General features: G+C 41.7%; 1 long non-coding RNA gene across 3 annotated transcripts in view; it reads right to left on the bottom strand.

Moving 5' to 3' along the window:
- The window catches only part of LOC147102858 (uncharacterized), a 456,768-nt gene that overhangs the window by 180,368 nt on the left and 250,442 nt on the right, over window positions 1-25,958 (bottom strand). Inside the window, exon 3 of one of the 3 annotated variants that reach the window (XR_015073134.1) lies at window positions 15,656-17,334. The exons of the other annotated variants lie outside the window; for them this stretch is intronic. This is a non-coding gene — a long non-coding RNA (uncharacterized LOC147102858). Of the gene's footprint in view, window positions 1-15,655; window positions 17,335-25,958 lie in introns of those variants that run through there. 3 annotated transcript variants of the gene reach the window in all.

Raw genomic sequence — 25,958 nt, 5'->3', positions numbered from 1 at the left:
GCTCCTTTTCCTAACGCCCTTTCTGCTGCCCTGGCTGAGATCAGCTAACTCAGCACAGACCAGGGACTGAACCTGGATCCTTCCTGGTCTGTACAGCTTCAAAATGGTGACCAACACTGAGTGATCAGGAGAACCTTGTTCTTCTGTTGGTGTCACAATATGAGAACTTGCAACTATCTTAAACTTCACCAGATAAATGTAGGAAGTCACACAACACCAGGTTATAGTCCAACAGCTTTATTTGAAATCACAAGCTTTCGTAGCGCTGCTCCTTCGTCAGGTGAAGTGAAGAGAAGCATACAGGCACAGCATATATAGTCAGAGAAAACTGCCAGATGATTACAGGTAATCTTTCTAACTGCCCTTTATCACACCTTATCACCAGATAAGAGGCAGCATAGACAAGCCACCACACTATGATTTTATTTTAATTCCAAAAAGTATTATCTCTCATTGACTTAATTTTAGGCTCATTATTTAAATATTGACATTAACTATGAGTGGAATGGCTCCTCAGTTCACAGAAACATTTGGGAGTTCTACTCATTTTATTGTGGACACTATAATGAGCTTTTTTTGCACTAAATTATTTTTGAACCTGGCACTTTTTTCTCGCTCCAGAAGTCCCTCAATGCAACATAAATAGCATTTTAACCTGTCCTCCTGCACACCACTTCAAAAACAATGCAGCGTTGTTAAGCTTCCCAGCACTTTCGTATCATCCATCAGCAATACCTCTGTCTCTCAGGCCTGGCCTTCTCTATGCAACTTACTGCACACAGAAAAGTATCCTCTGCTAATGCAATCTATTGGGTGTTCCATCTGTCTCAGGTCCATGCTTCCTAATGAATCTTCTTCCACACAGTGACAGTTCCTATGGTTAACTCCTTCTCTCTCATTCCCATCCCCTTTCAGTATAGCCTACTGCTCCATTAGAAAAGCGTTGGCCTTGCTTCTACTGCCTGGCCATTCGCACAGCAGTCAACCTGACTCCATCTTGAACTCACCAACTGATATTTCAGTGCATTGTGAATCATAAAGAATGTAGCAGTCTTCCATCACAGTAAGTTTTAACATAATAAAGCAATTGCATTATCCTTTTTAAAACTAACATATACACATTACCAAGATCAGTGATCCTGTTGGATAGAAATGTTATGTCTTAGAGTAGGGGAATTCTCCCGGTGTCCTGGTCAACATTTGTCCCTTGACCAAAATTACTATAACAGATTATTTGGTTATTTATCTTATTGCTTTTTGTGGGACCTTGCTGTGTACAAATTGGCTGCTGCATTTCCCTACATTACAATAGTGACTACACTTCAAATGTACTTCATTGTGAAGCACAATGGGATGCCCCGAGGATGTGATAGGCACTATGTAAATGCAAGTTCTTTCTTTATCTATAACATGCTCGATTGTTTTGCAAGACAACTTGCTGGATGACCAAACCCCTTTAATTCCTCCCTGGTCATCTCAAAAAGGTTTATAATACATGCTGGATACAGAACTTCTGGAGTGTCAACTGCAGGTTATTCCTTTATAATTGATTAATTCTCTTGCACACATCTCATCCGCACTGAGAGCTGCAGGTGCACAATTACCAAAAATAGAGTAACGCCACAAAATAAAACCAAAATGTTATATTACAAAATAATATCAGATACCAATGAATGATTTCAACCGAAATATTACAAATAATATCAAGTACCAAGGAATGATTTCAAGGCAGCAATCCAATCTCAATGTTCAGATGACCATTATAAATCAATCAAGTATCCCTTTTGCCTTGCACCATCTCTTAATGTCTCTTAATCTCTCCTGCCTTCCATCTAGAGCCACCTTTTGTTTCTTAACTTGTCCCATTACATAGAAACATAGAAGGTAGGAGCAGGAGTAGGCCATTCGGCCCCTTGAGCCTGTTCCTCCATTTAATGAGATCATGGCTGATCATCCAAATTCAGTACCCTGTCCCTGCTTTCTCCCATATCCCTTGATCCCTTTAGCCTTAAGAAATAAACAAGATACGACTACAATAAACTCACTGCTAACTCTGCCCTACCAACAAATTGACACTAAAAACAATTAAGTGGGACAAAGTTAAATCAAGTTTTGTCCAAAGATGCAAGGAGAAAAGATGACTGCCAAAAGCACTTTGATTTCAAAGTCTGTCAGCATCTTCAAAGATTCCAGGGATGATTCCTCCAGGGCATGGCTGGCAGATTGGTAGCTGCGGCATCTGACCGCACTCTACAGAGCACCATAATAAAATGTGACACAGGCCTGGTTTACACTACAGCACAAACGAACATAAAACAACATTTTCTAGTGCTATAATAGTTTTGTCATGGCATTGAGGATTTAAAACTTTACCCTTAGTCCAAGAGATGGGAAGTCCCATTGCTTCAAGGTTCAGATGAGTGCATCAAATAGCAGTATTTAAAGCTGTGTGGTAAATTGGTCCCACTGTGTGATAAATGGAAATGCTACAGTATCTAGTGTCCACTATGAAAGGGAGCGTTATTAGCAACATGCTGCACCGAAGGTCTCTATGGGTGCACTCCCAGTACGGCCGAATCACAATCACAGCTAAACCCTTTTAAAATGCCCAAGGAATGTAATATCTTAACACTGTCAAATCCCAAGCCACTAAATCCACAAACAATTTGTATACATAGAAACATAGAAGATAGGAGCAGGAGTAGGTCATTCGGCCCCTCGAGCCTGCTCCGCCATTCAATGACATCATGGCTGATCATCCAAATTCAGTACCCTGTCCCTGCCTTCTCCCCATATCGCTTGGTCCCTTTAGCCTCAAGAAATATATCCAACTCTTTCTTGAATATATTTAATGAACTGGCCTCCACCGCCCTCTGTGGCAGAGAATTCCACAGGTTCACCACTCTGTGGGTGAAGAAGTTCCTCCTCATTTCAGTCCTAAATGGCTTACCCCTTATCCTTAGACTATGACCCCTGGTTCTGGACTCCCCGGCCATCCGAAACATCCTTCCTGCATCTAGTTTGTCCAGACCTGACAGAATTTTATAGGTTTCGATGAGATCCCCTCTCAATCTTCTAAACTCCAGTGAGTATAAGCCCAATCGACACAATCTCTCCTCATACGTCATTCCTGCCATCCCAGGTATCAGTCTGGTGAATCTTCGCTGCACTCCCTCCATGGCAAGAATGTCCTTCCTCAGGTAAGGTGACCAAAACTGCACACAATACTCAAGGTGCGGTCTCACCAAGGCCCTGTACAACTGTAGCAATACATCCTTGTTCCTGTACTCAAACCCTCTTGCTACAAAGGCCAGCATACCATTTGCCTTCTTAACCGCCTGCTGCACCTGCATGCTTACCTTCAGCGACTGGTGCACAAGAACACCCAGGTCTCTTTGCACTTCCCCTTCTCCCAATCTATTGCCATTCAAATAATAATCTGCCTTCCTGTTTTTGCCACCAAAGTGGATAACCTCACATTTATCCACATCATAGTGCATTTGCCATGTTTCTGCCCAATCACCCAACCTGTCCAAATCGTACTGGAGTTTCACAACATCCTCCTCACAGCTTACCCTCCCGCCCAGCTTTGTGTCGTCTGCAAATTTGGAGATATTACATCCAATTCCCTCGTCCAGATCATTAATATATATTGTGAACAGCTGGGGTCCTAGGACCGATCCTTGCGGTACCCCACTAGTCACTGCCTGCCACTCGGAAAACGACCCGTTTATTCCAACTCTTTGCTTTCTGTCCGCCAACGAGTTCTCTATCCAAGTCAATACCTTGCCCCCAATCCCATGTGCCTTAATTTTGCACGCTAATCTCTTATGTGGGACCTTATCGAAAGCCTTCTGAAAGTCCAAATACACCACATCCACTGGTTCTCCCTTATCTATTTTACCAGTTACATCCTCAAAAAATTCCAGTAGATTAGTCAAGCATGATTTACCTTTTGTAAATCCATGTTGACTTTGTCCGATCCTGTCACTGCTTTCCAAGTGCTCTGCTATTGCAGGTTAACCAAAATTCACTTCATCTGCATTCTCAAGAGACTTTATATTCAGAATTGTCCTGAGAGTACCCAAAGAAAAATGATTATGTGCCCCATCATTCGAATACTAAAGAGCCTCAGTGATACCCACACATGGCAGCACAAGCATGAGGCTTGGGCAAAGAGAGAGGAAGTTCCTTAAAAGAGAAATCATTTATAACCTACTTGAATCCCAAGCTCTTATCATTCTCTCCTTTAGCACATACGGTGTTATTGTGGGAATCAAAGGCACGATCATCTTGCGGACTTATGGTGGCGGGGGGGGGGGGAGGGAGGTGGAATTTTCACCTTCACCGCCTGGGTGATAATCTGGCCCACTGTGGAACCCGTCAAAATTTAACTGCCATTAATTTCAATGGAAATAAAAATGGGGCGGGTTCTATGACGAGTGGACGATCCGCTCCACCGGTTTAATCGGTGAAGGTTAAGATCATCCCCACAGTCTTGCTCTACCAAACCTCTCCCCTTTGCTGACTGGGGGTGGTGGAAATTAACAACGGTAAGAACTACAGCTGTAATTGCTTGATTGGTATTGCTGGAGACTGTATGAAAACTCAAACAGAAATACAAGAACATGGAAATTCCTACACCAACTGCAAGACAAGGCCACAGGTTACAGCTATTTAAACCATGGCTTTCCCTCCGCTCAGTGGCGTTTTACAGTTCTATAAATAGACTAAATAGACAGTGACATTTTAAACATTCAGATATGCAAAGGGATGCGTTCATGATTTATAGTTTGTAATAAGTATCAGTTAAACGAGGAGGGACATCAATGTATATGATGTGACAGACCATAAGGAAATACCAGCCTTAAATAGAAAATGAAGTGACAGCAGCACTGGTTTCTCCAAGGGCTGCTATCGTTATTATTGTGCGCAGTTCAATGTAAGGGTTTTGTTTGTTTTGTTACTCATGTAGTGCTAATTTTTCTACCATGAATCTATATTTAAAATGTAGGTATAATTAAGACTATTAAGATTACAGGAGCACATTATATTCAAAGACAATGGAGGATGGAAATGTTACTTTTGTATGTTTTTTATTGAAATTGTTCTCTGGTTACAATACATTGTCAAATATTACATTTTAAGATTCATGGTACAAATTCAGTGTGTAGTTCAATGTGATAGCAAATGACTCCTGCCATCTGGTTTATTTTGGCTTGATAATCCTGGAGAGCAGTGTCTCCCAGTTACACTAGTGTGTGTCTGAGCCCGCCTGCAATGGTTAAGATAATTGAACGGTGTTCCTGAATGGGCTCTTGGTTGGAACACTGCAATATGGACTCTTCAGCATATGAGTGGGGGAGGAGGAAAAAAAACCTGACACTGCCCATCTCATGGCACTACTGGAACACCAGATAACATCTAGTTGTGGCACAGCAGTCAGGGAATATCGTGTTATTGGAGATGGACATTTGGAATTCAACTTCAGCATGGAACTTAATTGGTTCAATTGTCCGAAGCTTATGTTTAGAAATCAGAAGACTACCTCCATTAAAAACATTCCTTCTGTTTTTTCATCAGCTGCCTATTTTTAACAACCAGCATGGTTCAAAAAGCATCCTTTTTCTCTCTTTTAATTTTGTTTTTCCAAGGTCCCCGTCACATTCTTTGACTGAGAAGATCGGCACTTGGCTTGCTTCCAGTCCTCTCCCTCAGAAGTTGATCATTGGAAGGTCTATAGGAGTGTTCAGATTTGCCTGAGCTTCCGATTGTCCCGCACTGAAAGTGCACCATCCCCATGCAGCAGCTTCCATGTGGTGGAGAGTTCACAGTGTGGAGAACTGAAGTCCATTCCACAGTGCACTGTGGCGTGCCTCAATACACCAGGCTGCCCTGAAGTAACCAAAGTGGATAGCGCCTAGGAGCACAGGCTTGAATTCATGGAATCAAATCTAGCCAAATTCATTGAACATGGAATATAGCCATTATAATAGTACTACTGCCCGCTGCAGCTCTATGCAAATGTGAAATCTCACTTTGCTGCCAACAGCAGCTTCTTTTCAGTATTCCCAGGCTTTCACTGAGAGAAAAGAATCAAGTCAACCTTCTGGGAAGTCTCAATAATCCAATGTCTGAGGCAGCAGCAATGGGATTCTTTCTGTTCAACTCCAGTTAGCCAAGCAAACCAATGTTCTAACAGGCAGGGTGGTCCGAGCTAGAAAGGCAGCAGAAAGCTTACCAGTGCTCTGTGCTGGTACGCAGCATGATTTTAATGGTTAAACTCCAGCAGTGCCTCGGAGGAGCCTTAAGCCTTGCTTTCTGCCAAGTGACACCTAAGCCTTCTGATCTTTGTGTGCCTATTAAGAGAGAGTATGCACTCCATAATGGGTGAACAGGAATTCCAGCTGTGTAGCTTTTTTGATAGTTTGGTTTGGAGACTCTTAAACATGATGATGGGTTTCTGCACATGTCAGACACTCAGTTGACAAACAAAAAGGAAAAATAGATCCAACTCCATCCAGGCCTGATCCATAGAGAGCTCACGTTTTCCCCTAGCTTAATCAAAGGATTTCAATTTTAATTTAAAAATTAAGTTTCTAAGCAGGCAATTTTAAAATGGCTCTGCAATAATTTTTCAGAATTCCAATTGTAGCTGAGATCTTATTCTCAGAACTACGCTCTAACTTTCTGATGCTATATTAACCATTTTCCTGTACTATTCCTCCAAGGCAGTTCTTGATATTCGTGGATAAAATAAAGCAATGAACAGCATTTTTGTTCCTTCCAGAGTTAAAGTATAATTACACAAAGTATCAAAGAAGATCGGCATCGACTCGCAAAGGGTTCACAGATGGCCAGTCTTCCTTTAATGGTAAATGAATGAATAGCTTTGAATCATCTTCCACGTGTTGATAGACAGCAAGACAGGTGGTCAGATGTACTCCAGTTCCTCCTCCGGTTTCGGAGAAAAGCGAAATCGCTCTATCATCTGCTGTATCAGGATTACAGCCTTGTCAAGAGAAGCCCAGTGAACAGTACAGAGGAAGAAGATCGGTGCCTCTCAGTGGCAGATCTGGGACAGTTACTGTCAGGACAAAGCACCACAGGTGTTGGAAAGATAGTATCCTGTTGTTACGATTGATAGTGTTCTATTGTTCTACAGATGAAACTAAGCTGTACATGTACCTCCAGCTCAATCACATTGTTAAATGCTAAATTTCTTGACTCTAGTGTTACTCTGATTTTTGCTCAGATTGCACATAAATGTTAACCCTTTGTTCAGGGTTTAACCCTTATTTGAGGTAATGGCTGCATTGCTATAGTGGTGAAAATATTTCAACTTTTTGTATCCAATGGTAGCAGGCAAGCTCTCTCTGGTCAGACATGGTTGCACTCGTGCACAACCTAGAGCTACCCACATGCATCACATGCCTTGACCATACATCTTACTCCTGATTTCAGAAACAAGCTCATTGCTGGCCCAGTGTTGCATTACTGTTCCTCACATTCTGTACCCTTGTGCTATTCAGAGTCAATTACCAAATAATAGTCAATTATTGTCAATGGGTTCAAGAGGAGGAAATCGGCTCGCCTTCCCACTCCTGATTGCTATCTGTTGAGCTTTACTGAAAGTTGTGGTTGTGTAGAAAGTCATCAAGTGCGGGCAGGATCAGACTCACTTGTGTTGCCACTCACCTCCCAACAGTCACATAATAGCGTGCCAACACTCACCATCTGGTCTCACAAAGGAATAGTAGCCATTTGAAGAAATACTGGAGGAACATCTGATAGCCATGGAACTGCACACCAGGAAGGAGTCAATTACTTCAGGAAAGGGGGAAAAAGTGAGAATAATGTCAGAAAATTGGCAAGAAAACAGTTATTCAAAGATGCAAAATAATATGATTTGACTGGCTCGGATGATAAAATGTTCCAAATCCTAACAGTGTACTTGTAACCCACAATCTCGAAAGGTGCTGAGATAAACTGATCAGGTAGAGCTCAGGTTCGATCCCTGATCTGAACAGCTTCAGCTGAACTTTGTAAGGGCATCAGTGTCAGTCCTGCCTTTGGCCTCAGTGTCCCCCAGGCTAGGTAATGGAAAAAAGAAATCAGCCGCGGTTTCCACTCCTGATCGCTATCCACTAAGCCCTCCTGGAAAGTGCGTGTTTGCAGATTCCAGCTGAGAAAAGAATCAGGCTCAGCTATGATATCACCATCACAAAATAACCTACTGGCATTCACTGTTTGGGCTTATATAGGAATAAATCTTGGGTAAGATACTGGAAAGCTGCTGTTCATGGGACCGTAACTTAGCAAGAATCAGCATCTTTAGAAGTGGAAGGAACAAAATGGCAGATGATTACAAAAAGAGTGTAATTACAATTTTAAAAGTAGCCTTATAAATATCTACAACAAAACTGTACAGAGTGAATAAAAGTAAGACTACCTACCTACCTAATAGGGTCTTCATCATTGTTTTGAATGATAGCATCCTTCACACACAGTAGGAACTTGACCAACCATGGCTGATTCTAGGGAAGACCATGTGATGAGCATACCCACAAAAATTTGCATCCTGACATCATGCTACGTGAACACACATCTAACCTCCTGCCCTGTATAAAGGCCCATAGCCTATATCATAGAGACCAGTTTGCTTTGTTATCTGAAGCTATTCTCTACTGACTTCATGATAAATCCCTATGCAATCCCAAAAGAAATCCAACATGGTTGGAGGTGATGCTAGGAGAGATCATAGCGTGTGAACGATGCTATCATTCAAAAGTTTGATGAAGACCCTACAAGATAGATCATCTTACTTTCTTTGTCATGCTGCATCCCTCATGAATTGTTGGAGCCAAACCAATGTAATACAAATTTAGGAGTTCAGTGGCCCTAGCTGGGAGACTCCAAACCCTTCTGTCAGAACAGATCTGAAAAAAAAAAACACTGTCCTAGGCGCTGGCCAAAATTAAACAATAATGCTGGGAAAACTCCACATAGCAGCCTAATAGATACTGTCAATGAAAACCTAACAATGGGAAGCCTAAAAAGCAGCAAAAGGACAAGTAAAATGACCCATAATTAGAACATTGGTATATTTCCAGACTAAATGATAACAACGGAGAATGGACCCTAATAATCGTTATGTTATAGGCTGCTCAGTACCCAATTACCCAAGGTCTCCTCACCACATGATACAAATAACTGTCAGGGCTTCCTAAAGTCCTGAGCTTGGACAGCATAAAATGAAAGCACTCTCCTCACATCTACAGGGTGAAATCTGCAATCTCTATCGAATCAGTGGAGAGAACCTTTTGACCCAAATTGAAACTGTGACACCACCTTAGGGAGAAACCCTGGATGGTTCATAAGAGCTACCCCCTCTCTTCATGCCTGACCTGATTGACAACTGAACCTGTAGCTCATTAACTTGGACTGAAACTGAAGCCACTAACAATGTATAATCCGAGTAAGAGAGTCTCGACTGCATCCCTGATTAACCAGTCATTTAAATATGGGTACTTCAAGAATACCTAGGCGACTGACAGGCTGAAGGGGGCATCCTGTACTTATAATCCATTCCTAGAAATAAAACCAGAGCTATTTAGATAGCAGAGTCAAATGGCAATATAATACTAAATACTCTTAGATGTGTGGGTAGTAACCAATCTCCAGACACTGGATGAATGACCTTTAGGGGGAAAAAATTCTCAAGGATTGCTTTAGTTTGTGAAATCCTAAAGGGAGCTCTCCCAATTTATTTGGCACAATAAAGAAGCTACGGGAGACTTAAAAAAATCCTATTTGCTACTTGAGGGGACTATACTTGATGGGTCTACTATTGTAAGTTTATTTCAGGGGCCTGAGTTTCTACCGTGAAGGCATCCAATAAGTGTTCCACCTGGGTTATTCCTCAAAATATCAAGCATCTGACCTAAAGATGGTGTCCTTAATTAGTAATTCCTAGAGTTGAAGAATCTGAGGTTAGATTCTGGGTACCCTATGCCCCACAATTGTAGAAAGCGATGAATTCGCCGACATGTTGAGATTCACCAGACTGATACCTGGGATGGCAGGAATGACGTATGAGGAGAGATTGGGTCAATTAGGCTTATATTCGCTAGAGTTTAGAAGAATGAGAGGGGATCTCATTGAAACTTATAAAATTCTAACAGGACTAGACAGACTTGATGCAGGAAGGATGTTCCCGATGGCGGGGGAGTCCAGAACCAGGGGTCACAGTCTAAGGATAAGGGGTAAGCCATTTAGAACTGAGATGAGGAGGAATTTCTTCACCCAGAGAGTGGTGAACCTGTGGAATTCTCTACCACACAGGGCAGTTGAGGCCAATTCATTAAATATATTCAAGAAGGAGTTGGATATATTTCTTGAGGCTAAAGGGATCAAGGGATATGGGGAGAAAGCAGGGACAGGGTACTGAATTTGGATGATCAGCCATGATCTCATTAAATGGCGGAGCGGGCTCGAGGGGCCGAATGGCCTACTCCTGCTCCTATCTTCTATGAGTTGACTTGGGACAGAGCATCCAAAACTCATGCCCTATGAAAACCCTGAATGTACCTTGTCTTAGAAGCACTTGCAGCCAGCCATGACTCTTAGGACCCATGTCTGTCATGTCCCAAATGCTTGGAAATTCATCCAATAATTTTAAATAAACTCTCCACCTGACTGCCAAAACATTGATCCCATCAAAGGATAACAGGAGCAGCTGATATTTCAGCTCCTAAAATAGCACCAAGAGAGGCAACCATACCCTGCAATGTAACAGAATCTAGGCTTGTAGTGGTACCCACAGTAGCAGTACCGCAACTTGATTTAATGTCCAGTGAACAATTAAAAATGTTATCAAAAAGCCTCTGGCTAAACCTAGATATTACTGGTAATTATGAGCTAAATGAAACTCATCCAATGTGCTAAAGGCAAGTCATACAGCATTGGACGGTGCCTTATGCATATATACCATGCCCAAAGATATCCAGCTGTTTTGATTTCCATGGATGAGGCCAAGGATAGCATCCCGAGCAGTGGTCTTCCCACACTGGGACAGGACCTAGAAGATGACCAGAGAACCTTGACATGACCAAAAGTGTCTACTGTATTTGGGATTATCCTACATAGCTAGTGTAATTTTAATTCAGGGAAAAGGTTTACCCTGAGCTACAGGAGTTTCAGGAGTGTCTTTCATCATCCAAACATAAAACACATCTGCAAACTCAAACTAATTACTATTGTGGTGCTTTTCTAATATTTAATGATATAATGATAATGACCTCTTCTTCTAGGAGGATGAAGAAGAAAACAGGGCAGGTTGTGAAACGGAAGGCCAATTCACTATTGCCTGATTTTTGTCTGGCAATAAAAGTTAAAATTACCCCAAATGTGAAGTCTACCAGTTAGGTTCTCCTTGCAGAGTATCTCCAAAAGTAGGTCACTTCTCATCTTGTAGCATGGAGAGTATAGCAGCAATGAAGCAGCTAGATTAGTGACTGACAAATAAAATAACTCTGATATCCACATACTGCATTGGCATTCCTATCTTGTCCAAACCCCCACAAGAGGTTGGAGCCATATGCATTTGAGCTCCACCAACATGTGCAGACAGTGGAACAGTGGAGAATGAAGTGAGGTAGAATGTGGCTTCAGGGCATGCTGATGCAAGTGAGGCATACATTTGAATAAAGATCCACCATCTCAGGGAAGCAGTACCAAACCTTCCAAAGCAGGCACATGCTGCTGGTACAGACCACGTAAGTTGAGGCCACTCAAGGGAACTCATAGGCCGTAATGGAAGGCTTGGACTGCAATGATTTGACTGAGCCTAGATAGTGAACTATCTGCCTAGGGACATATTATACCAACTAAGGGAGTGTAGACATCTTGGTAGCTCTTTCCCAATTGGGGTAAGATGACAGCCTCAAAGAAACCAATTTGCTGTAAGGCTGGCCTGTCCCCGTCAGTCAACAAAGTTTAAGCTGGGGAGAGGGCTCATTTATATTAACTTCTGATCAAACTGGAGATACTTAATCTCAAAGTCTGCGTTAACCAAAGGGAAACTATCGATTCACGGCCTGAAACTGCAAACTAGAAAGCTATTTGCAAGTCACCTGCTCTTCCCAATTTCCCTTCTCCAAGTCATAAATAGCCCTCGCCTTCAAATCTGGGGGGGAACTGGTTTCTATGATGCAGGTCCTAGAGTTTTACACAAGATGAGAATAATATTAACACCCAGGCTGAAGCAAGATAAATTTCTGCAGACATGCTCCCTCCACCCTATCTGAGGAACTGCCAATGTCTGATCAATGTTGGCACTTCTTCCAAATGGGTGAGCTCTGCTGAATCCTCTCCATGGGATAGCTGGGGAATGGGGTGGGACAGCTGAGGCAAGGATTCAAGGGATCAATTTGTTCACTTTCTCTCCCCGCGACTTGTGATTCCTCAACGTGCTGCCTTCAACAAGCCAAATAATCACTTCATTCTCTCTCACAAGATCCATGATTCCATCTGTGAGATGACCCGCTGATAGCTGGTTCCCAATTATTTGGGCCATTCGAGTGATCTGCCACTCCCTTACCTTACAGAAAAGATATCCGCGTCACTTTAATCTACCTGTTGTACGCTGGGTACATGACATTGTGCCAATAGTAGCTGCCTGCTCCATCTGTAAATGTCCGATTGCATACAAACACTTTAGCAATTTTTTCAAACATATCTTAAAAACCGAGAAAAATATTGCTAAATGCTTCTTCATGAAGATAACATGCATTTTAATGTCAAACCTCGAGGAGCTCGTCGGGTTTAGTTATAGGCAGAAGAAAATCTGTTTTAAACTTCACCCTTGGCAAATCTTCAGCATCTCCAAGATATTCTCTAGAAGAAGATAATCAAGTAAATAGAAGAGAAGAAACAGCAGGTAAAGGCTCGGGACTCAACATGGGTGGAATTAATCTTTGATCCTCTGTTGGGATTGAATTGGAGCATTTTGGGTTTATTTTTACAAACATGAGTCCTGGTGTCAGTGATTCTTTAATATCTGTGGCTTCTTAAAAAGGTAGATACACAGCTCAGCCAAAAACCTGTCAAATATCCATTGTACAATTTCTGGCTAGCTTAATTATATCTCTACGCCAGTTGAGAACTTGCCCCACCTCATGATTTACCTAGAATAATCTAATTGTGTTATAGCACTGATGGGGGAACAGGGAATTTACAGAACCTTTGCCAAAAGATTTAAAATCTCTTTTGAAATTTAATTTGTGCTATTCAATTAGTCACGTTGGTCTACGGCTGTTGATTATTTTGGTAACAGAACATTCTGTCAATTAACTTTGTAAAAACTGAATAGCTGGATGCAATAATCCATTATAAAAATCATCCAAGTGGCCTGTTAATTTAACATTTCATGCCTTGTTTAATCATGGAACACAATGCTAAATAAAGCCCAATGCATTCATGATTGCATTTTTCAACTGTTGCATTAGATAAATTGCAAAGCCATTGCCACAGGAGTATTTAATGGTTGTTTTGATCTAACAGTGGTATTAGTTTGTTACAGTACAATATACGAAGGTTCTAAATGAAATGTACTGCACCATTCCATACTGCTTGGCTCATTGACCAAACCATTTTAACCAGGGCTAAATTACGAGGAGAGATTACACAAACGAGGGTTTCATTCCCTAAAATTTAGAAGGTTAAGGGGTGATTTGATTGAAGTTTTCAAGATATTAAGAGGAACAGATAGGGTAGATAGAGAGAAACTATTTCCGCTGGTTGGGGAGTCTAGGACTAGGGGGCATAGTCTAAAAATCAGAGCCAGACCTTTCAGGAGTGAAATTAGGAAACACTTCTACACACAAAGGGTGGTAGAAGTTTGGAACTCTCTTCTGCAAATGGCAGTTGGTGCTAGATCAATTGTTAATTTTAAATTGGAGATTGATAGGTTTTTGTTAACCAAAGATATTAAGGGATATGGGGCAAAGGCAGGTATATGGAGTTAGGTCACAGATCAGCCATGATCTCATCGAATGGTGGAACAGGCTCGAGGGGCTGAATGGCTTACCCCTGTTCCTGTGTTCCTTTCTTTTTTAATTAAAATTTTTTCATTGATTAGAGTTCATTTAAATCAGCAAAACATCATAAATATTTACACAAAATTAGAACTGGTGCAGTTACTGGCTGGTAAAATGAATGGATGGAAAAGCACAAACTGGAGAGCGCAAAAACGCAAAACTCTGGCCATTGACAACAAAAGGAAGACAGCCATGTTCTCAAACTAAAAGTTAGTTTTAAATTTACTAGACAGCAGGACCAGTACACAGATTCCAGTTAAGAGGTGCACTACTTCATAAGTGATTGTTTTCAACAAATTTTGATTGAAATTGTAATGGTTTCCCAGACTATAGGCTTGGGGCAGAGTTTCATGTTCCCGAGTCTGTTGGATCGTTTGGCCACAGTGAATGCAGGGAAAGCTGGGCAGGCAGACGCGCACACATTTCGAGTGGAGCTAGCCCAATTTTCTGTCCATTCATATAAATGGATGGCAAATCGGGCGAGTTTCCATAGGGTCACTTGCTCCTCCCCGCCCGATTTCCTTTATTTGCTGCACCCAACAGATTGAACAGCCCCATGTACAAGAACTGGAAAATCTGCTCAGATTATTCCCTTGCTGGACTGCACTGCAGGTTGGAATCAAACTAATGGATTCTTCTGTTAAGTAGAGAAAGAAAAAAACTCATTTATATAGCGCCTTTCACATTGGCAGGACATCCCAAAATGCTTCACAGCCAATGAACTACTTTAGAAGTGTAGTCACTGTTGTAATGGAGGCGAACACAGCAGCCAATTTGTGCACAGCAAAGTCCCACAAACAGCAAATGAATAAATGACCAGATAATCTGTTTTTAAGTGGCATTGGCTGAAGAATAATTTTTGGCCAAAAGAACTCCCTGCACTTCAAGTTGTGCCATGGGGTCTTTTTTGTCCACGCGAGAGAGCAGATGGGGCCTCCCAATACTGCAGCACTGCCTCAGTACTGCACTGAAATGTCAGTCTATATTATGTGCTCAAGTCTCGAATGGGGCTTGAACCCACGACCTTCCGACTCAGAAGCAACAGTGTCACTACTGAGCCAAGGCTGACACTTAACTGCACAGCCCAAGGAGACATGCAAAAGTCACAAATCACTAGTTTTTCTCCATTGCTAAAATTTTCACCCTTGAAGCCCACCTACTCAATACAATGCAAATACTTTCACCTTTATTATTGTGTAAGAAGTGATTCTTTCAAATTGAATATTTTTGGATGGGTAGTCAGTGCAGAGAGCAGGTAAATAATGTGCTTTGTGGCTGCTGCGATTGGCACTCTTGAGGCAGAAGGTTGGATACATTCAAAACCTGGAAAACTCTCTCTTCTCATTTCCATCATTCTTTAGCAAAGCATCTGACTTCCACTTGATTCCTTGCTTCAGAAGCAAGGCTGAGATGGATTCCCTCATAACAGGCAGGGGATTCAACCCACAGGTATGATGTGTTGGTGCTGTAATGTGTAGCACTATTATGTAATCCTCAAATCTGACTGTTTGGAGATAAGACAAATTAACATTCAAGCGGAAACCCGTGGAGGAGGATTTTCTTAATAAAGTGTTTATTACGTAAAGTTATGTATTTCTTTCACATTGGTATTTCATTTTTACGAATAACCAACAATGAAAGGTATACAGCAAATGATTCTATCAGCATACATGTCTTAAATACAAGATCAAACAGATTGCTTCCGTAGTTGAACAAAACATGTAGGTACAACCATTTGAGGTTACATTGAATTACACTTGGTTTTCCCTTTTTCAAAAAGTTAGCTCTCTTACATGATTGAAACTTTGTTAAATGTAGTATTTGGCTGATCATGTCAAGGGCATCATCTATTGGAATAACATATGAATTGAAAGAATATTAAATCTTTATCTACAATTATCAATATGAAATCACAAGTAGTACCTACCCTCCATTTTAACTGAGGTTTAATGGCAGCAAGTCGTACTACTGTACCAGGTTTACATGGCTGAACGAAGCTTCCTTCATCTGATGCGAGTAAAACTTTTACTAAAATGCTGTTCAATATTAATTTCCCTTTATAGAATAACCTAGACATAACAAATTGAATAAATAGTTGACAGGTACATTCTGAATCTAGACTTCTATTTAAACCTTCTATTTGAAGGAGTCACTCATGGGCTATTCATTCGTCTACTACATAACAACTGTCATTGCGTTTCACAAAGTAATTCTGCATAAAAGTGCTTTGAGACAGTTTGATTCAAAACTTGTGTAGATGCAAATGTTGATATAAAGTAAGCTGTCTTCTATGACAACTACAAGCCCTTTAACTACAGGTCAGATCACCATAATTTAAACCAGTGTCTAAATTAGGGAGCCCATGAGTTTCAAATTCATAGTAATTTAAAAGGGAAAATGGACTACAGTGAAATAATACATATATATATATATATATACACATACACTCATAAGAAATAGAGACAAAGTTGAACATAATTCGTGCATACAAGAACATTTGTTTTAGAAGAAAGCACAAAAAAGTATACAAAACAAGTTCTCGTTATTAGAAAAGACATAACTTTTTTTTAATTCTCACTAGAACCTTAATATTCACCATACTAAAAGGACAATGAAAAGATCATCTCAAAGATACAAAGCTCTAATTGGAGCTTCCACAATCATGAAGAGGTTATAATCCAATGCCCTTGTTATGCTCAAATATTTCCCTTTTTAAAAAAAAAAATACTTCAGAGTTAAATTACACAGACACAAATAAATAATTTTCATACAGAATATCAGCCTGGTAACCTCAGCATTGAAAGAGTTACATGAAACAATTATAGAATTTTGTACTGTTGAAATCCATTCAAGAGGTCCCTCACTGAGATCTATCTACATCTAGCAGCTTTTGTCCATCTGGCATTCTCCAACTCACGTTCTCAGCAACCTTGTTTTTTTGCAGCTTATTTTCTGAACTATATTGGAAATGGTGTCCATTGCAGAGTTAAGCTCAAGCATTTGTGAAATTGTGCAGATGGAGGCCGAAATGAGGAGGTGTTGAAATGGTGCGCTCGATTTTGACGTTGTCATGGTGTCCTGTTTGGATTTGTTGGAGTGCAGATTGAGTTTCAGCCTTCAGTGCTAAGCGGATGTTGCTCACGATGTCACATTTGACAGCTTAAAGCTCTAATATTGAGGTGAGAGAGGAGCAGTCTTTTGATGGCCAGGTAGGGAGTGGTAGTACGTGGAATGACTAGTACAAAAAAAAAGATCAAATTGTATGTCAGTCACATTTATGAAATTGTAAGATAAAGTCTACATTTAGAAAATATCATTGCTTTTTCTTGGCCTACTTGGGCAAGACCCCTAAACTTAAAAAACTTAATAAAATATTATTCATAAAATTGGTTCAGACCTCATGCAGATCTGGAACATTGTTCCTTTCCAATTTTCTCCCCTGTGGTCCTGGAGGTATTGACTCAGCTGGAGGATTCTTGTACAAGTGCTGGCAGCCTTCTGGTACCTCACCCGAGGGAACTGTCTTCATGTATGAGCCTCGACAAGAGAGAGTATGAGTGGACTGTTTGACTGTGGGGACCATCACAGCCGAGCCTGATTCTGTCCTCGCCCAGCAGCCACATGCTCACACACTTCCCAGCACAGGCCACTAAATGGTGATCAGGAACAAGAACCCCAATTGATCTGTCCTCTGCCTAACCCAGAGCTGCTGTAGCCTTTTGTAGTGCCCTTTCTGTGAACTGGCAGAAACCAGAGATCAAACTTAGCATGTTCTGGGCCCGAGCAGTTCAGTACCACACTTGATGGTTAAATTGATAAATAAACCAACCACGGAATTTACATTTTTATGGACCTATTTGGCAAATAAGACTCTACAGTTCGCCATCTGTCTTTTATTGATTTCTAATGGAACTGACCTAATAAATTTGAATAAATGTATTGTCAGTTAAACAAAAGATGCTTATCCAAACTTTTCCGAGCACAGCCCTTCCAAAATGATGTGTGCAATGATAATTGATACAGCACAAGCCATGTATGTATTTCCTTGGGCCACTTAATGGGCAAAACCCATGTGCCTGTTCCAGTTTTAATATAGAGCACGCTACCATACAATTTACAAAATAAAGGCCTCCAAAATCTCCAGTAAACCACATAACAAATATTAGCAAAATAGCCCAATATAGTAAAAAGCTGCTCCCCCCAGTTTCTCCCCTCCTCTGCCCTTCTGTACTGTCTGGCCGTCGAATTTGTGATATACTGCTCAACAACATATCAGGTGTTGAATGCGTTGCAACTTAACAAAAGACTTTGTATGACCGGTGAATCCTTGATGAGTTGGAGGGGGGCGCGAGAAAGGTAGGAGGAGTACAGCCTGTGAGCCAATATGACCAGTGCTTTTAGACTGGCCCATATGTGCCACAAATATACTTTTTAACAGTACCCATGTGTACCTGCATCATACCTTTGAATCATTCTGATTTTCCAAATCACTGGAGCACTGCCCAGCGTAAAGTCTTAGTCCTAGCATGCAGCAATAGATTGGCGATATGAATTTACAGCATTGCATATTCAAACCGTCTAGATTTAGCCACTGCATTAATACCTCTCTCCCTCACATCACCAGTGATGATTGAGTCATGCAGGTCAGACTGGGACAACCCAAGTCCTAACCATCCTAACAAGTCATTTCTCAACAGCTTTAATAGCTTTTAACAATTCTACTTCCAACCATTTGAGGAACAGGCTCACACTTTTACCTCCAACAAGAAATACAGAATTATATTGATTTAAAACAAACTGTAAAAATTAGGCAGTGCTCCCTTTACTGGAGTTTCAATAGCTTGGGACGTCTTTTGTTTGAACCAAACTCTACAGTCAATATGTCAGCAAATTCTTAGCCGGGTTAGTTGTTCTCAATTGGAACGATGCACAGATTACATTGGGAGGCCTCCGTGCACGTTTAGATCAGTTTATGACTAATTCTTGGTGCTCAAACCTCCTAAAAAAAGGTATTCTCTCAATGGAACAAACATCTGGGACTTGAACCAATAACTAGCCACTTTTTAGAATTGTAATTTGCACCTAAACAAGTCACCAATAAACATTAACTGATTTCGGAACAATTCTGTCCTTTTTTTCCTCCTGTTGCTACTTCCCCAGAAGAGTCAGTCCTTCAGGCACATTCTCAGGAACTCCTGCCCTTTAACCTTTCTGGGTCAGAGGCAAATCAAGATAGTTAGGCCTCCTCTCAAAGCTCATCAGAACAATCAATCTGTTTCAGTTTACTTATGGGCCCTATGTCAGATAATGTAACAAAACAAGACACACTTTTCTGGCATTACAAAATCCACTGCTTGTCGAACGGTTCCACAGACCATTCTTTACTTTGAATCTTCTAATTAGTGTATAAGAGGGCTACAAGGTGTGCCCTATGTTGCCATTGATATGGGGCAAATGCACTCACCCACTTTTCTGCCCTGGTGGCCTCAGAGACAAATTGTGACCCATCCCTTTTTACCTCTATTTTCATTTCTTCACAGCTGTTTTTTTCAGATGGCGGACACTTGTAAAGTCTATTTCCTGAACATCACCAAGACTCAAAATTAGATTAAAAGGATTGTGGCCCTCACTACTTGAACCCCCTGCTACAAGTCTGGTAATGCAGTATTCAAGATGTTCACAAACCATTCCTGTGGCAGGGGATTCAAAAACTAGTTATTAGAGAGCAAACCCCCCTCGATAGACCTTGATGTTTTAGCCACTTCTTCTCCTTTTGATCCCTGATGTTACTTTCATCTGCACTGGTAGAATGCTGCTGTCTCTAATATTACATTATTCTATGGGTCTTGTAGCCAATATTTTGTTTCTTCAAATGAAGAACTACCACATTAAAAAAAAAATGTAAAAATGTAATAGCAATATCAAAACAGAATAGCACTATTTTCGCACCAATGTGACAACATAATCAAACACAAATGAAGAAAAGGTTAAGCCAATCGAGCCTACTCATTCCAACAGTCATGTACAATTTATATATGCATACATGTATCTAAACACGATTAAAAGCTTGTGTCTGTTATATACCTCCCGATCATAAGATTTTCTCCCTGTTGTCACAAAGTTGGCTTTTCTGGCAGCAAATATCTATACCAACATTTCCCATTCAATTTTGCAGTCAACCATGTTACTGTAATTTAACGCTCTGTGGAGCAAGTTTCTGAAGTCCAACTCCATTGCCATCTTGTATATTAAAAAACATTAATTGATCAACTGACTAGACAATGCCACAGGCAATTTAAAAGTATCAATTAAATGTGCACGCTGTTGTGGGTTTTTTTTTATTTTTTTATAAAGTGTTCTTGGGATGTGGGCATCGCTGGCAAGGCCAGCATTTATTGCCCATCCCTAATTGGTCTCGAGAAGGTGGTGGTGAGTCGCCTTGTACAACCGAGTGGCTTGCTAGGCCATTTCAAAGGGCGGTTAAGAGTCAACCACATTGCTGTGGGCCTGCAGTCACATATAGGGTAACCTATGTGGGACCCCAGACCAGGTAAGGATGACAGATTTCCTTCCCTAAAGGAAGGACGTTAGTGAACCAGATGGGTTTTTACGACAATCTGGTCGTTTCATGGCCACCAGTACTGATACTAACTTTTTATTCCAGATTTATTTAATTAATTTAATTTAAGTTCCCCAGCTGCCGTGATGGGATTTGAACTTGTGTCTCCGGGTCATTAGTCCAGTGACATAACCACGACGCTACCGTATCCCCGTGGACTCTTAACAAATGTGAATTACCACCAACAATGTGCAGTCAGCCCTCATCAACATGCCGCTTGCCAACCCCAACGTCCGGGATTTCGCTGTCAAGCGGCTCGCTCGCCTGGCTGTTAAAGTCGAGCACAGCAGAGGCCACCGGGTGCAGGGACTCAGGGAAACTGTCCCCAGAACAAGGCAATTGCTCCGGGAGGGGAATTACAGTCGGGAGAGGGGGGGGAAGAAGCCCAGGGCAGGGCAGGAGGGGGGGGGGGCGCGGGGGGCAAGGTTTTCTCGTGATGTTCTGGCCCAAAAGGAAACAAAATAAATTTAATGTTTTATTTTTTTTAAATGACCATACCTCTTGACCCTGGCTGCTGTTCCAAGCAGGCCTGGCAAAGCAGGGAAGCCATCACTCCTTGTCTGCTCAGGTCTCGCGCAATGTTCCCTCATTTAATTTTTTTCGTGCGCGGTCCCTTTAACTGGCTGCGCGGCCCATTCAAAATTTTCGCGCATGCGCGGTTTCTCCCATATAAAAACCAGTAAGCGGCCTGCGCGGGACGTACAGACCGCCGGGCAGCCGCGCAGTTTAGCGGGAACGTCGGCCTCAGGTTTCAACAACAGATCGGGCCCGGATCACAACACCAGAGTCTGGTCTGCATACTTAAAGGGGACCCCGCCGGCTTGGGGCGAGTGTCCTTGCCACCTGCAGTTTAAAATTGCAGACAGCTAGATTGGGGCAGGAAAGGAGTGGACCAGTCTCCCGCTCCATTTAACTGCCCCACTCCCCACCCCCCCCTTCCTGGTTTCCGCCAGGCGGGGTAGCTAAAATCGGACACCTGTGGTAGTGTTTAACTGCAAAAGAAGTGAACGCCCATGTTTCAAGGATCAATTTGATGAAGAGAGCTCGCATCAGAAAGGCATTTTTATTGTTTTGACAATTCAAGGCGTATAATAAAAGCTGTCAGTTACTGTAAATATACTGTTTTATAACTGCGCTGTGTTTATTTATCGGTTTAACGTTAAGTAAATTAGTCAGTTGTTTTATAGCGCGAGCCTCATATGAAAGGGTATATATTTTTTTATTCGCTTATGGGATGTGAGCGTCGCTGGCAATGCCAGCATTTATTGCCCATCCCTAGTTGCCCTTGAGAAGGTGGTGGTGAGCCGCCTTCTTGAACCACTGCAGTTTGTGTGGATGAAGGTACTCCCACAGTGCTGTTAGTTAAGGAGTTCCAGGATTTTGACCCAGCGATGATGAAGGATCGGCGATATACTTCTAAATCAGGATGGTGTGTGACTTGGAGGGGAACTTGGAGGTGGTGGTGTTCCCATGCACCTGCTGCCCTTGTCCTTCTAGGTGGAAGAGGTCGCGGGTTTGGGAGGTGCTGCCGAAGAAGCCTTGGCGAGTTTCTGCAGTGCATCTTGCAGATGGTACACACTGCAGCCACGGTACGCCGGTGGTGGAGGGAGTGAATGTTTAAGGTGGTGGATGGGGTGCCAATCAAATGGGCTGCTTTGTCCTGGATGGTGTCGAGCTTCTTGAGTGTTGTTGGAGCTGTACTCATCCAGGCAAGTGGAAAGTATTCCATCACACTCCTTACTTGTGCCTTGTAGATGGTGGAAAGGCTTTGGGGAGTCAGGAGTCTTATGTTCATTAATAAATAGACATTCTTATTATGAACACAGCTAGCTTCTAGCTAGTCATTTATTCAGTACACGTTCTCTAGGTACAGTATCTGTAGAGATGCAGCATGCGCTGGGCATTGTCTTAACTGGTGTTTGTAACCACAGCGTTTACAATTAAAAATTTCATCCTCCGATTGCTTTTCATTTCTGTTCTGCCCACGTTTCTTCCCCTTGTAGGACACAGCACCGACAGCAGCATTATCACTCATTACAATCGCATCATTATTGATTTCACTGAAAGTCTTCGTGTGCTTTCGAGCTAGCTCGCTGGCTTGGCATATTTTCACCGCATTTTCCAAATTTAGTTCGGTTTCTCTCAACAGACGTTCCCTGGCTTTTTTTTATCATGAATACCAAACACAATCTGGTCACGAATCATGGATGCTTTGAGCTCAGAGAAATTACATGTCTGTGCTTTCAGTTTCAGATCAGTTATAAAGCTATCAAAAGTCTCATTTTGTTGCTGTGTCCGAGAACGGAAGATGTATCTTTCATACGTCTCATTCTTTTTGGGAGAGCAATGTGCATCAAATTTTTTTAGCACATCTTCTAATTTTTCTCTGTTCTCCACTGGATTAAATACAAATGTATTAAATACCTCTATCACCTGTGGGCCTGCAACCGTAAGCAGCAACGCTATCTTCCTTGCGTCTGGCTTCGTACCAAATCCGATGGCTGCAATGTAGAGTTCAAATTGTTGTTTAAAAATCCGCCAATTGTAGTCGATATTTCCCTCGAGATTCAAACGCTCTGGTGGCTTCAAATTCTCCATGTTGCTTTTCACAATTTTCAGCAGATCTTCACCACCCTGGTACCATCTTATGTTCATTAATAAATAGACATTCTTATTATGAACACAGCTAGCTTCTAGCTAGTCATTTATTCAGTACACGTTCTCTAGGTACAGTATCTGTAGAGATGCAGCATGTGTGCTCCTGTGTGCAGGCTGCCATCTTGACTGTTGCCTTGTGGGTAGCCTAGCCTCATGGGTAATGTAGTCTTAATATATATACAGCTGGGTAGTGTAGTCTTATACATACAGCTATATACAGCTCCACCTAGTGTCCACTATAGAATGACGTTATTGATCACTACAAGGAGGTGAGACACTCGCCGCAGAATACCCAGCCTCTCACCTGCTCTTGTTGCCACAGTGTTTATGTGGCTGGTCCAGTTAAGTTTCTGGTCAATGGTGACCCCCAGGATGTTGATGGTGGGGGATTCGGCGATGGTAATGCCGTTGAATGTCACAGGGAGGTGGTACTGAAGGTAAAGAGAACATATAGCAGCATGTGATATATTCCAGCAAACCAGAGTACAGTGGCAAGGATTCTCTATTTGATCCCTGGATCTCATGACACTTAGCTAGATATTGGGCAGGAAAAGATACACTCGGGTTCGCAGGGGAGTGGCTGGTGACACTGAACCCAAGGAGACTATCTAGCATAACGTATCAGCTGCCTCTTTATTACCCTGACAATGTGGCCTAACCTCAACCCATAAACACTCTTAACTACTTCATTGGGACATTTCCCAAATGATCTATCATTAAAGCCCAAGTGAGGCCTCCAATTGAGTTCCAGTTGGCACCAAATTCTGTGCAGTTTTTTTTTTGCTGTGGACTGGTGCCCACTAACAACGGAGTTGAAACCTCCATAACTAATTTCAATTAGGCCCCTTCCAGCTTGGGAAGAGGACATTTTCATACCATTAGCCTGGGCTGGACCCAAATTCCAGAAGTAAAGACAGCGTTCCCCCCATCCATTGCATCATCCAGTGCCTCCCATACAACGTTCAACAGAAAACTCATGATGAGCTTGATCCAACTACTGCCATCCTGGAGACTACCCAGCTGGCTGTTTTCGTCGCAGCAACGTAGCCCCTGAATTTCATTTTGCAAACCAGATTTTTGGCTTTCGAAAGGTAAATCAAAACTGCATCAGTTTACATAAACTGCGTTTGCAAGCCAGAAAATCCTGACGGCACAGAGGCTTCAAGAAGGACAAATCAATCAGAATTTTTTGGCTCACATTTTTCACCATTAAGCAATCCATGAATTAGTATGTGTGAGCAAACCTTTAAGCAAACGAAGATATCAGTCTGAGGTTATAAAACACAGAAAATAAGCTCACTTGAGAACGTCATTTATCCCAGATTCCTTTAATTAGGCTTTAATATTTTGCATATGCTTTATCCAGCATTGAAATAAACATTAGAAAAAATATATTTTAATAAGCAGTGTGCAGACGATGACTGGCATGAGGTCACATAGTTCCATTGTGTGACCTTTAACCTATGCAGGATATGAGCCCAAGTCCAGCATGCTGAGAGTTTGCTGGCGATTTGGGATGAATATCCTGCCTGCAGTACAGAACAACATATTCTAAAGAGTTGCATCTTCTATGTTGTCGGAGTTCATGATGATACCACCCACCCTGCCTGCACCACACTTTGCCATCTGAACTGATCCTACAGGATTTTACTGCAGCATGTAAGGCATAAGTCACAACTGCAGGAATTACAATTTGCTTAAGAGGGTATTTCTTGTGTTAGTTAAAAAAAAAAATACAAATCGAACTTCCAACGAGCATGATACAGAATACTTTGGCAAGGAGAATATTAATTCAACACTTAAAGCTGTCAGATCTAGCTCGTATAACCAATTCATTCCAGCAGCTTCCAAAACAAAAAACAAGGCATTTTCAGTTCTGAGATCTTACACATATTATTGTACATGTGTTCCTACATAAAACCGAACAGTGGATCCAATAACTTTCTATTAACTTGCAGCCATATAATTTGTCATAACAGAAATAGAAGTACCTTGAAGAACTACTGATCATACAACAACATACATACCATAAACTGCTGAAATGTCAGAGCATTCCCCTAATGTGAAGATGATGCAAACTGGCTCCCAGAAAGCTGACAACATGATAACCTCAACTTGGTGCTGGAATAACAACCACAGAGTTTATTTTTCAATAGCTGCACGTGCAAATAAGGAGTTGATCTCCCTGACGGCTTTGAAAAACTCAAACTACACAGCACACCTGCAAAATGAGTTGAAAACGAGTAAGCTGTAAAAACAAACTGCGCACCAAAAACTATCTGGACCTAATCTGCAACTTATCAAGCAAGACCACACCAAAAGCTGAGGGGACATTAGCTTAGGGGGGGTGCAGACAGAAACAGATGGAGTTTACTGTTCCCACAGGGAAAGAAGGTCTAGGAGAACTTCCCAACGATCAAATGGAAGCCATATGATGCAAAGGCGCAAACTGCAGTCTAAGTAATAGAAATGTTCAGTGGAGGGGTAGGGAAACTGTGCAGGATGAGAAGGTTTTTTAGTGTTGAGAAACTTAAATTGGACACAATGCATTAATCCACATTCATGCAGGATATCTGGGTTAA

Source organism: Somniosus microcephalus, chromosome 21 (genome assembly GCF_052327205.1).
Source record: "Somniosus microcephalus isolate GS21.2 chromosome 21, FLI_Smic_1.0, whole genome shotgun sequence".
Classification (NCBI taxonomy): Eukaryota; Metazoa; Chordata; class Chondrichthyes; order Squaliformes; family Somniosidae; genus Somniosus; species Somniosus microcephalus.
This window is presented reverse-complemented; position numbering and strand designations above follow the sequence as displayed.